Below are 14,096 nucleotides of genomic sequence, written 5' to 3' on the forward strand. Positions count from 1 at the left end.
AACAAACAACCCGGTCATAAATGGGCAGAGGACTTAAGTCGACATTTCTCCAAAGAAGACGCACCAATGGCCCATACACACGTGAAAAGATGCTCAACATCACTAATTATTCAGTCAGTTCAGTCGCTCAGTCGTGTCGGACTCTCTGCGACCCCATGGACCGCAGCACGCCAGGCCTCCCTATCCATCACCAATTCCCAGAGTTTGCTCAAACTCATCTCCATCAAGTCGGTGATGCCATCCAACCATCTCACCCTCTGTGGCCCTCTTCTCCTCCCACCTTCAATCTTTCCCAGCATCAGGGTCTTTTCCAAAGAGTCAGTTCTTCGCATCAGGTGACCAAAGTATTGGAGTTTCAGCTTCAGCATCAGTCCTTCCAATGAATATTCAGGACTGATCTCCTTTAGGATGGATTGGTTGGATCTCCTTGCAGTCCAAGGGACTCTCAAGAGTCTTCTCCAACACCACAGTTCAAAAGCATCAAGTTTTCGGTGCTCAGCCTTCTTCACAGTCCAACTCTCACATCCATACATGACCACTGGAAAAACCATAGCTTTGACTAGACGGACCTTTGTTGGCAAAGTAATGTCTCTGCTTTTTAATAAACTGTCTAGGTTGGTCATAACTTTTCTTCCAGAGAGCAAGCGCCTTTTAATTTCATGGCTGCAATCACCATCTGCAGTGATTTTGGAGTCCAAAAAAATAAAGTCAGCCCCTGTTTCCACTGTTTCCCCATCTATTTGCCATGAAGTGATGGGACCAGATGTCATGATCTTAGTTTTCTGAATGTTGAGTTTTCAGCCAACTTTTTCTCTCTCCTCTTTCACTTTCATCAAGAGGCTCTTTAGTTCTTCACTTTCTGCCATAAGGGTGGTGTCATCTGCATATCTGAGGTTTTTGATATTTGTCCCAGCAATCTTGATTTCAGCTTGTGCTTCATCAAGCCCAGCGTTTCTCATGATGTACTCTGCATATAAGTTAAATAAGCAGGGAGACAATATACAGCCTTGACGTACTCCTTTACCAATTTAGAACCAGTCTGTTGTTCCACATCCTGTTCTAACTGTTGCTTCTTGACCTGCATACAGATTTCACAGGACGCAGGTCAGGTGGTCTGGTATTCCGATCTCTTTCAGGATTTTCCACAGTTTGTTGTGATCCACGCAGTCAAAGGCTTTGGCATAGTCAATAAAGCAGAAATAGAGGTTTTTCTGGAACTCTCTTGCTTTTTTAATGATCCAATGGGATGAGAAATGCAAATCAAAACTAAAATGAGATACTACCTCAAACAGGTCAGAAAGGCCATCATTAAAAACTCTACCAACAGTAAATGCTGGGGAGGGTGTGGAGAAAAGGAAACCCTCCTACAGTGTTGATGAGAATGTAAATTGGTGCAGTCATGATGGAAAACAGTATGGAGGTCCCTTAAAAAACTAAAAATAGAGCTACCATATGATCCAGCAATCCCATTCCTGGGCATATATTCAGAAAAAAGATACACGTACCTCTATGTTCACAACAGCATTATTCACTAATTAGCCAAGACACAGAAGCAACCTAGATGTCCATCAACAGAGGAACGGACAAAGAAGATTCAGTATGTCTATACAGAGGAATATTATTCAGCCATTTAAAAGAATGAAATAAAGCCATTTGCAGCAACATGAATGGACCTAGAAATGATCATACTGAGTGAAATAAGTCATAGAAAAACAAACATCATATGCTGTTAATACGGGAAATCTAAAATAATGTATGCAAATGACTTATTTACAAAACAGAAATAGATTCACAGAAATAGAAAACAAACTTACAAAACAAAAGAGGAAAGGGTGGGGAATAAATAAGCTGTCTGGGATTAAAAGATATACACAATACAGTCTGTCTGCCTTTCTCAAGTAATGCTCCTATAATCAGAAAATAGAAAAGAGTGCAACAGAGAATTCAAAACTGACTTTGAGCCCTGAAGAAGTATATTTTAAAAATGAATCAAATAAATACCATCTAAGGTAAAAGAAGATACATGCCACTATACATAAAACAAATATACAAGGACCTACCGTATAGCACAGGGAACCATATTCAATATCTAGTGTGTGTGTGTTTGTGTGTGCACACACACATGCACGCGCAACTCACTAAATTGTGTCTGACCCTTTGTGACCCCATGGACTGCAGCCCGCCAGGCTCCTCTGTCCATGGGATTCTCCAGGCAAGAATACTGGGGTGGGTTGCCATTTCCTCCTCCAGGGGATCTTCCTGACCCAGGGATCAAACCCAGGTCTCCCGAATTGAAGGCAGATTCTTTACTGTCTGAGCCCCCAGGGAAGCCCTAATATCTAATCAGTTCAGTTCAGTCGCTCAGTCGTGTCGGACTCTTTGCAACCCCATGAACCGTAGCACGCCAGGCCTCCCTGTCCGTCACCAAGTCCCAGAGTTTACTCAAACTCATGTCTATCAAGTCGGTGATGCCATCCAACCATCTCATCCTCTGTCGTCCCCTTCTCCTCCTGCCCCCAATCCCTCCCAGCATCAAGGTCTTTTCCAATGAGTCAACTCTTCACATGAGGTGGCCAAAGTACTGGAGTTTCAGCTTCAGCATCAGTCCTTCCAATGAACACCCAGGACTGATCTCCTTTAGGATGGATTGGTTGGATCTCCTTGCAGTCCAAGGGACTCTCAAGAGTCTTCTCCAACACCACAGTTCAAAAGCATCAATTCTTCAGTGCTCAGCTTTCTTTATAGTCCAACTCTCACATCCATACATGACCACTGGAAAAACCATAGCCTTGACTAGACGGACCTTTGCTGGCAAAGTAATGTCTCTGCTTTTTAATATGCTGTCTAGGTTGGTCATAACTTTCCTTCCAAGGAGTAAGCGTCTTTTAATTTCATGGCTGCAATCACCATCTGCAGTGATTTTGGAGCCCCAAAAAATAAAGTCAGCCCCTGTTTCCGCTGTTTCCCCATCTATTTGCCATGAAGTGATGGGACCAGATGCCATGATCTTAGTTTTCTGAATGTTGAGCTTAAAGCCAACTTTTTCACTCTCCTCTTTCACTTTCATCAAGAAGCTATTTAGTTTCTCTTTACTTTCTGCCATAAGGGTGGTGTCATCTGCATATCTGAGGTTATTTATATTTCTCCCAGCAGTCTTAATTCCAGCTTGTGCTTCCTCCAGCCCAGGGCTCTCTGCTGCCACCCCTGACCTTCGACGAGGGGTAAGCTCCTCTATATCTAATAGTAACCTATAAAGGGAAAGAATCTAAATCACTTTGATGTACACCTGAAATGAACACATCATAAATCAACTATGCTTCAATCAAAATAATAGACCCCAGGGTGCTGCCTGGCCCCTTCCACCTGCGAGGACTCAGGGATCCACCTGCTATCTGTCACCACCATGCCTGCACCCTCAGCTTGGACGTCCAGCTTCCCTAACCATAAGTAATAAATGTGTGCTGTTGCCAGGGCCTGAATCAGTGGCGTCTTGTCCCTGCGCTCGGCGGGGTCTCATCCCTGTGGTCGGCAGGGTCTTGTCCCTGCGTTCAGCAGCATCTTGTCCCTGCGGTCAGTGGTGTTTGCTATCACCACCGCGGCCTGGATGGACTTAGACACATGAGAATCTCAAGTGCGGTGACAGCAAAGGAAGTCTAAGTGCCACAGCCTTTCAGGAAAGAAACTGGCAAAGTATGTTTTAAAAGCCGAGAATTTTTGATTCCTTTCAACCCAGAACTTGCACACATAGGGCTTCACCAAGGACCCTGGGTGGATGTCACGTCAGCTGCAAGGCTCCCTTTCTCACTAAAGCCATGGTGAGAGTGACAGGTCAGAACCGGCTGAGTGTCAACAACACGGACCAGTAAACGACTTCTGGTGTCTGCGGTCGGATGAACAACTGTCCCCAACAACACCCAGGTCCCAGTGCCGGGACTCTGTGAACAGGTCACTGCGCGTGGTGGAGGAGGACTTTGTGGGCGTGATGGAGGTAAGGCCCTAGATTCTCCAGGGGAGTCCAGGGTCGTCTCGGGACCCTCGTAAGAGGGCGGGAGGAGGGTCAGAGGGGGAGGAGACGTGGGGACAGAGAGCTGGACTAAGCCCAGTTGGCTTTGAAGAGGGAGGAGGGACCACAAGCCAAAGAACGCGACGCCTTTAGAAGCTGGAAAAGGCAGGGGCAATTCTTCCCTGGAGGAGAGAGAGGAGGAACCAGCTGACCGCTGACTCCGAGCCTCCGGGCCTCCTGGCCGTGAGAGAATAGGCACGTGTTGCTTCCAGCCCCCAACCGAGCGGTGGTTTGTCACGACAGCCCCAGGAAGCTCAGAGGACGTTTGTGCGGGGCGTACCGGCCACATGGGGGGTCAGGCTGTGCGGACCAGGAGCAGGAAAGCTGGGTTACCGGCCGGGGCACACAGGGACTTCGTTTGTCGTTGTTCGTGGTGTGTCCGTGAAGTTCGACTCCAGGGAACCCAAGGAGCAGGGAGGGAAGCTGGGGGTGGACGCTGAGCGAGGCCTCGCTGTCTGGAGGGCGGGGGGCTGGCGGGGACAGCGGGGGGCACCCCTTAGCGGGCCCGGGACCTGCAGCAACGAGAAGACTGGGTGGGGAAGGGGGCCTGGACTGCAAGGGGAGCGGCAAGGATGAGGCTGGAGAGACCGCAGCAGCTTCCTCACGACCGAGGGCCGAGGGCACTGGGGAGGGCCAGGCCCCGAGGGGCCCCATCCAGGCCGAGCGCAGCAGGCTTCAGGGCAAACCCAGCTTGCACGCCTATTTACTTGCTTCACTCTGCTTAGTCCTGGGGCCCCCGAGAGACCAGGGCTCCACGGGGTGTCCGGGAGCCTGGTTTGCTGCGTCCTGCTTGCCTGACACAGAGCCAGGTTCAAAGGGGTCAGAGAAAGCAGAGTGAGTGTGGATTTGGGGGAGCAGCTGATGAAATGGGACAGACCAGCACCCTAAACTCCAGCAGACTCCAGCGCCCCAAACTCCAGCCCCACCTCCATCCTCCCTAGAGAGTCCGGGGCCCCGCCTCAGTCTGCCAGCGGCCTTGCCAAGGTCAGGTCCTGAGACTTTGACTGTGCCCGCCTGCCCCACACTGGGCTCTGTGCCCTTGAAGGAAGAGGTGCCAGCCTTCTCCCTCGCTCGCACCCCCACTTCCTGAGATGCACAAAGGCTCCATGTGAGCACACGGCACGGTGGCAGCTGCCTACAGGCCAGGAGGAGCCCGGACCCCGGCCCTGCCGGTCCCCCTGGGCCTCATTTTCCCCACCTGTGACCGGACCGGGCTGGACCAGGCGCACCTCCTCGTCCAGCCTTCAGACGGTGGGAGATAAACCCGTGTTGTTTATAACCTTCCCCATCCGGAACTGCACAGAGCGGGCTCTGCCTTCCAACTCCCAGCTGGCCAAGGTGCTGGGTCCACCACCCACAGACCCTTCAGCTCTTATGAAACAGACCTCGTGCGGCCGGAGCAAGTCCAAGGACGGCCATCAGCCGGGTGGGACCACCAGGCTTGCGGCGGGCTGGGGTCTGAGGCGCCCCAGGGGCCCAGGGGAGTCAGTGGGGTGGTGGTGGGTGCACGTCTGGAGCTGGGGCAGTGTCTCACGTGGCCACGCACGCTGGCGAGTCCCTGACCACAGGAGGTATTAAACCCCGAGGCCGGAAGTGCAGACAGCCCCAAGGAGAGGTGTGATCTGAGGGGAGAACCACAGGGGCAGCAGGGGGAAGCCCACAGCTGGGGGTCCTGGGAGGCCAAGAGAAAAAGGCCTCGGGGTGATGAGCTGCATCCTCAGACGGTGAAAGGTCCAGGGCTCGGTGGACAGAGAGCTGACCGCTGGCTTCAGCAGCTGCTCCAGCAAGGGCGCTGGCTCCCGAGTGGTTTGGGAGGAGTGAAGAGACGTTGGCGTCCCTGGCCCCGCAGGTCTAGGTGTGTTTAGCTGTGTGTTCTCCCAACAAGCGTGTCCTTTCAGCCTCAGCATTGCGTCACATTGTGACAATAATTATTATCATCAGAACATGAGTGAACACTCCCCAGGCACCCCTCGCGGGGCTCTGATGCCTCCGCGGGTTGAGTTTCTTGTTGCTGTGGTGTTGGAGAAGACTCTTGAGAGTCCCTTGGACTGCAAGGAGATCCAACCAGTCCATCCTAAAGGAAATCAGTCCCGCATATTCATTGGAAGGACTGACGCTAAAGCTGAAGCTCTAATACTTTGGCCACCTGATGTGACTCATTGGAAAAGACCCTGATGCTGGGAAAGATGGAAGGTGGGAGGAGAAGGGGACGACAGAGGATGAGATGGCTGGATGGCATCACTGACTCGATGGACATGAGTTTGAGTAAACTCCGGGAGTTGGTGATGGACAGGGAGGCCTGGCGTGCTGCAGTCCATGGGGTTGCAGAGAGTCAGACACGACTGAGTGACTGAACTGAACCGAGCGTGGAGAAGCTTCCTGAGCTGCATGGGCGCTCTCTGCAATGGGTAGAAGCCCCATGAGGCACTTCACGCTCTGGCTGGGTCACATGCCGTATGTTGAGGGGCTGAGGGAGGCCTGGGTGAGGCTCAGGGGACCTGCTGGTGCACGACCTGCTGGACCCCTGTGTTCAGGGCAGGTCCCAGCCCCCACACCCCATCCAGGCGGAGCCCAGGGAGGCAGAACCGTCACAGGGAGAGCAGCAGGTGGTCCAGACACAGAACAGGGTTGGAGCAGGGTGCCGGGTTTCTAATTCCAACACCGCCAGTGGCTTTGAGAAAGCGGCCTCATTCCCATTAAAAGTGCCAGCGCCCGGCAGGTTCTGGGCCAGGACGCATCGATACACCAATCTCCCCAGCCCGGCTGCCCATGTCCGCTACATGCGAGCTTGCTCTGGCTGCTCTCACGAGTCGCCTCCACTGCGGTGGGCGGAAACAGCCTGAGTTTAACCTCTAACCGTTCTGGGTGTCAGAGCCTGACGTCCAGGCGTCCAGGGGCTCTGGGTGCTGGTTCCGTGTCCAGGTCCTGGGGCTGCCTGTGGTCCCGGGCTGCTGGCCGGCGACTCCCTGGCCTCCCCGCTCCCCAGCCTGGATGACCCCTCCTCAAGGCCCTTCATCTGACCTGCACAGCCCCTTGCCCTGTAAGCTGACACAGCCACAGGTTTCAAGGACTAGAACCTGGGCTTCTGTGGGACCATGACCTGGTCCCACCCCACCCTCCTCGACCAGGATGCCACGTGTCTGAAGGCCCGCTGTCCTGCCAGCCGCCACAGGCAAGCTCTGGACCGACTGAAAACATGAGAGCCAGCTGCCTGGCCTCAGTTTTCCCATCCTTCAAATGGGACTGATCAAAACAGGGTGTCTTTGGGTCACCAGGGGGATTCAGGTGATAATGGGGAATATGGGCCCCACTCATAGATGCCAGGTGAGACGACATCATGGTCTGTGCAGGCGTTTCTGGGGGAAGGCGTGCAGGCGTGGGCAGAGGGTGCCCGCTGAACCCCAGCAGGTGAGCACCCACTGAGGGGACCAAGGGAGACCTGCGCCCTGATGCTCCTTGCCGGAAGAGATACCTCCCTCTGAAACAGCCAACCCAAGGAGCACCCCGAACGTCAGCCCCTCGTGGCTTCCGGCCAGCTGACACCTGAGGACACCGAGTCGCCCTCCTAGCCTGACCCTCTGTGCATCCTAGGCTCCCGCTGCAATGGGGACACCGTCCAGGGCAGGCTGGCCCCTCCTGGGACCCAGGCTCAGCCATGGGGCACATCCATGTGGCCAGCTTGGCCAAGCCAGTGTTTTCGCCAAAGGTAGTTTGGGCTCAGACTCAAAGCAAATGAATCAGATTGTCTGTGTTGGGCTTAGTTGCTCAGTCGTGTCTGACTCTTTGTGACCCCACGGACTGTAACCTGTCAGGCTCCTCTGTCCATGGGATTCTCCAGGCCAGAATACTGGAGTGGGTAGCCGTTCCCTTTTCCAGGGGACCTTCCCAACCCAGGAATCGAACCCAGGTCTCCCACATTGCAGGCTGATTCTTTACTGTCTGAGCCACGAAGGAAGCCCAAGAACAGTGGAGTGGGCAGCCTATCCCTTCTCTAGCGGATCTTTCTGACCCAGGAATCGAAGCGGGGTCTTCTGCATTGCAGGCAGATTCTTTACCAGCTGAGTTACAGGGAAATCCTAATCAGATCTTTACTCCAGAACAAATCAAGAAACATCCAAATGCTGCTTTTCACTCTCAGAAGAGTTCCCAGAACCCGTGATGGGAAGCCAGTGGTCCCTCACGGCCTGTCCCGCCGCTGCCTTGAGCTCCTGCCCAGGCGACAGTCACTGCTGGGCCACCGATTTCTAGAAATGCTCCCCCTCTGCCCTGGACCGACCAGCCCTGGTCTGCTGGCCACTTCTGACTAGAGCATCCTCCCGTGGACATCTTCAAGGTGGGAAACCCTATGAGAAGACCCCGCTAGGCTACCGCAGCCCCAACTGCACCCTGAGGGAAGCCGTGCAGAGCCTGAGGTCACCCACCTGCCCACCTTCTCAGACGTCCTTTGGCATGGGGCCCTGGATGGCCCATCCACCCAGGGCCAGGGTCCTGGCAATGCTACATAAAGGACACCCCCACAGTGGACCCGAGACACCCGCCTTGTGTTCCCAGGCTGGGCTCTGAGCATCAGGCCTGTGGCTTGCTCTATCCTCTCAACCATAGAGTACCAACATCCCCCCCCATCCCACCGTCGGGGAAGTGGAGTCTTACCTGGGTCGCAGCAGCAAAGCCCCAGCCAGGGCGTGACCCCCGTCTAGGGACTTGGTGCAGGCCTCTCCCCTGGGTCCTGGCCGTCTTCACAGCTGTGTGCCTGCCCTGTGTCAGATGAGCAGTCTTCATGGGGTCCTGATGGTGCTGGGCACGCTCTGCAGATGGCGGCAGAGGAGAAGACAGCAAGCTGGGAGGCGGATCCATCCATGGGGAGGACCCCATTGCCTGGGGCCCAACCCCTGACTCAGGACGTCCCCGAGTCAGCCCCGCTCACTCATCAGTCGTCCCTGGAGTGAGCATCTCCTGGACACCTGGCCCCCTCTGGGGTACCAGGGACACAGAGGGGGTCAGCGAGCATCCCTCCCAGTAAGGCCCAGAGAGAGTGAGACAGGCTGGGGCCCGACTGGGGCAAGCGGGGAGGCCTGCTGGAGGAGGCGCTGGAGGAGGGTGGGAGGGGCGCGCAGTCAGGGAGGGCCGCCAGGTGGAGTAAGCAGTGAGGGCGCTCCAGGGCCCGAGCCTTGTCCTCACAGCAGAACCAGCGCTCACAGGCCCTCTGGGCACCGCGCTCCGTGCTCACCTGACCCCCCGCAGTAACCCATGACCCCCAATTTCCAGGGGAGGTTTCTCCAGGTCCCACAGCCGGGAGGGGCTGAGCCAAGACCTAGACGATGAAGACTCAGGGCAAGGTGGGTGGGCTGGGCCAGCGCGGGCAGGAGAACCCCACCCCTGAGGCAGGCGTGATGGCAGGACGGGCCCCACCCAGAGCCTCCTGGAGGGTCAGCCCTGCCCGCCCCCCCATCTCCACGCCAGACCTGACTTTGCTGTCCCTCCCCTCCCTGCTCACACCTGCTACTCCGTGACTGACTGCTGCAGTTTCTGCCCCAGGGCCTTTGCGCCTGCTCCTCCCTCTGCCTGGCGCACCCCCTGAGACGTCACCATAGCTCACCGTCTCCTCCTTTAGCCTCTGCTCCCTTCACAGCCGGGCGCCGTTTCCCCCTGAGCACACGGCTCCTCCCAACACCACCCTCTGCGGGTTTAGGGTCAGCCCCTCCCGCTGCAGCAGAGGCTCCAGGGCATAGGCAGGTGCTGGGTCCTTCGTTTCCTCCTGGACGGGACGTACAGACACAGCACCCACTCAAAACACATCCGTGGGATGAACCCTCCCATCCTCCCTCTTGACTGCTTCCCAGGGGTCTGGGTAGAGACTCGCGAACTTAGTGACATTTCACTTCACGTTTGAAATCTGCATCAAGGATAAATCTCCAGGGTTACGAAAAGATCATAAACTTCATTGCCAAGGACCCAGATTAAAATTTAAATAGAAAGGCACTGTTTATCCAACCCAGGAAAACATTTATGTAAACGTGCTTATATAATGCATTAAAACTCCCAGAAAAGCCGCCTGGGTGGTCACGTTCATATTTCTCACGCGGAGAGCGGCATATGTGAAAACCACTTAAATCTGCTCTGAGCCTCGTCTCTTACAGCTCTGAGATTAAACCGACAAGCTTTCCCCCGTAGAAACACGTCCTTTCTTTGTCTCCTCGCTAAGTGGCTGGAGATTTGGAGACTCCAAAATGAAACGAGGCCGTCACGGGGGGTGGTTGTAATAAACACTCTTCTTTCATTGCTCAGAGACTTGGACGACGCAGGCTCCGTGGGGTGGGGACTCGGGGTCCCCAGAGGTCAGCCCAACCAGTCAGTAACCTCTGCAGGGTGTGGGGGTCTCCCACGGGCCCGCGGCCGAGCCACACATCCAAGGGGGTGAGCTCGGTCCCTGCCCACAGCACTCGGAGCTTCCTCGGCATCTTCCATAGAATCTGCTTCTGTTCTCGAAATAGCGTCTGACTGACAATTTCTTCCTCCAGGTTGGAAAATAGTTAAATGAACGAGACATTCTCAGAAAACCCACGTGTGAGCTGGGGACTGGTGATTCAAACCCTGGAAGAGAAAGTATTTTGATTTTTTTAAGTGATGGGATCTGTATTTTCTTTCTTTTCCTCTGGTATTTTTGAAACGGGTGATGAAAAATCACTGAATTTCTTAAACCTGAAATTCTTTTAAAAATGTACATCACTCTGTGTGACAAACTGCTTCGTCTGGTTGCATCAGATTTATTTGGGTGGGGGGCAGGGGAGTGCAATTTTCCGAAGCATGAATCCTCTATCTCCCTACTCACTCATTAGCACCTCCCTGCTAGCAGACGGGGGGCTTCCCAGGTGACGCTAGTGGTAAAGAACCTGCCTCACAATGCAGGTACACATAAGAGACGCAGGTTCGATCCCTGGGTTGGGAAGATCCCCTGGAGAAGGAAATGGCAACCCACTCCAGTATTCTTGCCTGGAAAATCCCATGGATGGAGGAGCCTGGCAGGCTATCGCCCATAGGATCGCACAGAGCCAGACACAACTGAAGTGACTTACGATGCATGCCCGCTGGCAGAGGGTACACACAACAGCCTAGAGCTCTTGGTTGGTGACCTCTATGCCAGGGGTCAGCTGGTCTCCCGGTGCTCCCAGGAAAAGTGTGGAAACTGCCTAGGCGTCTGCTTGGTTAAAAAGGATCCAGAGGTTGTAAGTGACACAGGGTTCATTTAAGCAGGTGATAAGATGAGCGTGATTAGACAGAACATTTCGCCTTCGGTTATAATAATAGGAGCAGAGCGTCCTGAATAAAGGAGGTGAGGGCTCTGCAGCATTCTGGGTGGGTCGCACATCCTTGGCGGTGTTACGGCTGGTGGTGGGTCCCTTTGGGTAACCTGGGTCTTGGCAGGTTAGAGGGGGCTTGTCAGCGGCGAGAAGGTTGGAGAGGCGGCCTGAGGCTGGATCTTTGGGGGAAGGCATGCAGGAGTCAGGGCTGCTCACCAGGAGAGGGGGCTACGGGGGTCACTACTGTCTGACTTCCAAAGGGCTGCCCGGGCACTCAGACCGGTGTCGTGTGGCCCCAAAGGCAGGGCCAGGGCCACTTGGGGGGTACTTTGCTTATCTGCTGCTGCGTAGCAACCGCCCCCTAAACCGCTGGCTTATCTCACACGGCTCTGTGGTTGAGAGGGGTTGGCTATGAGGTTCTCTCTTGGGTCTCCACGTGGTTGCTGGGGGATGTGGTCAGCTGGGCTGGATGAGCAGGTCGGCCCTTCACACAGCTCGCAGCTGCAGGGGGCAGAGGATGGGGGTTCAGCCGGGGCTGCTGACCACGAGGTGATCACCTCTCCATGTGGCTGGGGCTTCTCCTGGGATGGCACCAGGGTTCTGAGAGCAAGGGCTCCACAAAGTCAGGTAGGCAGCGCCTGGCTTCATAGGACCCAGTTGGAGGCCCCAGGAAGTACCCCCCACCCCGTTCCTCCGGGCTAGAGGGCACCTGGGCAGCATGGAAGGAAGGGAGGAGGACGTGGTGATGGACAGTGGCATGGATGAGCCAATGCCAACTTTCACCATGACGGTCCCCAAGAGGGAACCCTGGGAGAGGTCCTCAACCCAGGTCCAAGGCCGACCTGCCAACTGTACCAGCCTGTCGGCCACCCAGCAAAGCACCAGACCAGCGGTGTCATCAGCAGAAACTCGTGTTCCTCACAGTCCTGGGGGCGGACATCCAAGCTCGGGGTGAGGGCTTGTTCCCCCCGAGGCCTCTCTCCTCGGCCACAGACAGCCATCTGCCCCCTGAGTGTCCCTGTCCTGACCTCCGATTGTCGGGACACCCGTCAGGCTGGGTTAGGGCCATCCCAACTACCCCCTTTTACCATCCTCCCCTCTTTAAAGGCCCTCTCTGCAAGTACAGTCTCATTCCGGGGCTCAGGGCTCTAACCTGTGGATCTGAGGGGATGCCAATAGGCCCACACCCCAGGGGGATGGGAATAAAAGAGGCCGCATCTCGGAGGCCTGGAGAACATCCTTCAGGAGGTGTGAGGTGGAGGGAGGACCAGAACAGGTCCCAGGGGGCTCCAAGGAGGTGCGGTCCAAGTGGAAGCTGAGCCCGGCTGGCCGAGGGGAAAGTGGGGTGCCCAAGAAAGACACCCAACCCCGCCCAGCTCTGCAGAGCAGCAAGGCCCCGGGATGGCAGGCCCAGCATCAGTGGAAGAGCCGGTCCTTCTCTCGAAAGGCCTTGAGGAAGACAGGGGCCTTGAAGGCACTATGCTAAGTGGAATAAGTCAGACAGAAAAAGGCAAATCCTGTAGGATTTCAGTCACATTTGGAGTTGAAAAAAGTAATCAAACCAACAAGAACAAAATAAACGAACAAATCAAACACGCAGATAGAGAGCGGAGCAGGGGTTGCCTAAGGGGGGATTCAGGGAGGGCAGGGTGGGTACAGGGGTCAGCTACACGATGACGGACGGAACTGCTCTTGGTGGTAGGAACACTGACCTGTACATCCGGAAGTTCTCGGTTTGCAAGCTGCTGAAGCCTGGCTTGAAGGATTTTGAGCATTACTTTGCTAGCGTGTGAGATGAGTGCAATTGTATGATAGTTTGGACATTCTTTGGCATTGCCTTTCTTTGGGATTGGAATGAAAGCTGACCTTTTCCAGTCCTGAGGCCACTGCTGAGTTTTCCAAATTTACTGGCATATCAAGGACAACACTTTCACAGCATCATCTTTTAAGATTTTAAACAGCTCAGCTGGAATTGCATCACCTTCACTAGATTTGTTCATAGCGATGCGTCCTAAGGCCCACTTGACTTCACGACATTGGATTATAGAAAAAGCAAGGGAATACCAGAAAAACATCTACTTCTGCTTCACTGATGATGCTAAAGCCTTTGGCTATGTGGATCACAACAAACTGTGGAAAATTTTTTAAGAGATGGGAATACCAAACCACCTGACCTGCCTCCTGAGAAACCTGTATGTGGGTCAAGAAGCAACAGTTAGAACTGGACATGAAACAACAGACTGGTTCAAAATAGAGAAAGGAGTAGGTCAAGGCTGTGTATTGTCACCCTGCTTATTCAACTTATATGCAGAGTACAACATGCAAAATCCTGCACTGAATGAATCACAAGCCGGAATCAAGATTGCTGGGAGAAATATAAACAACTTCAGATATGCAGATGATACCACTCCGAGGGCAAAAAGCAAAGAGGAACTAAAGAGCCTCTTGATGAAGATGAAAGAGGAGAGTGAAAAAGCTGGCTTAAAACTCAACATTCAGAAAACTAAGATCATGGCATCCGGTCCCATCACTTCATGGCAAATAGATGGGGGAAAAGTGGAAACAGGAGCACATTTTATTTTCTTGAACTCTAAAATCACTGTGGATGGTGACTGCAGCCACGAAATTAAAAGACACTCACTCCTTGGAAGAAAAGCTATGACAAACTTAGTGTATAAAAAAGCAGAGACATCACTTTGCTGACAAAGGTCCGTGTAATCAAAGCTATGGTTTTT

Source organism: Cervus canadensis, chromosome 26 (genome assembly GCF_019320065.1).
Source record: "Cervus canadensis isolate Bull #8, Minnesota chromosome 26, ASM1932006v1, whole genome shotgun sequence".
Lineage (NCBI taxonomy): Eukaryota > Metazoa > Chordata > Mammalia > Artiodactyla > Cervidae > Cervus > Cervus canadensis.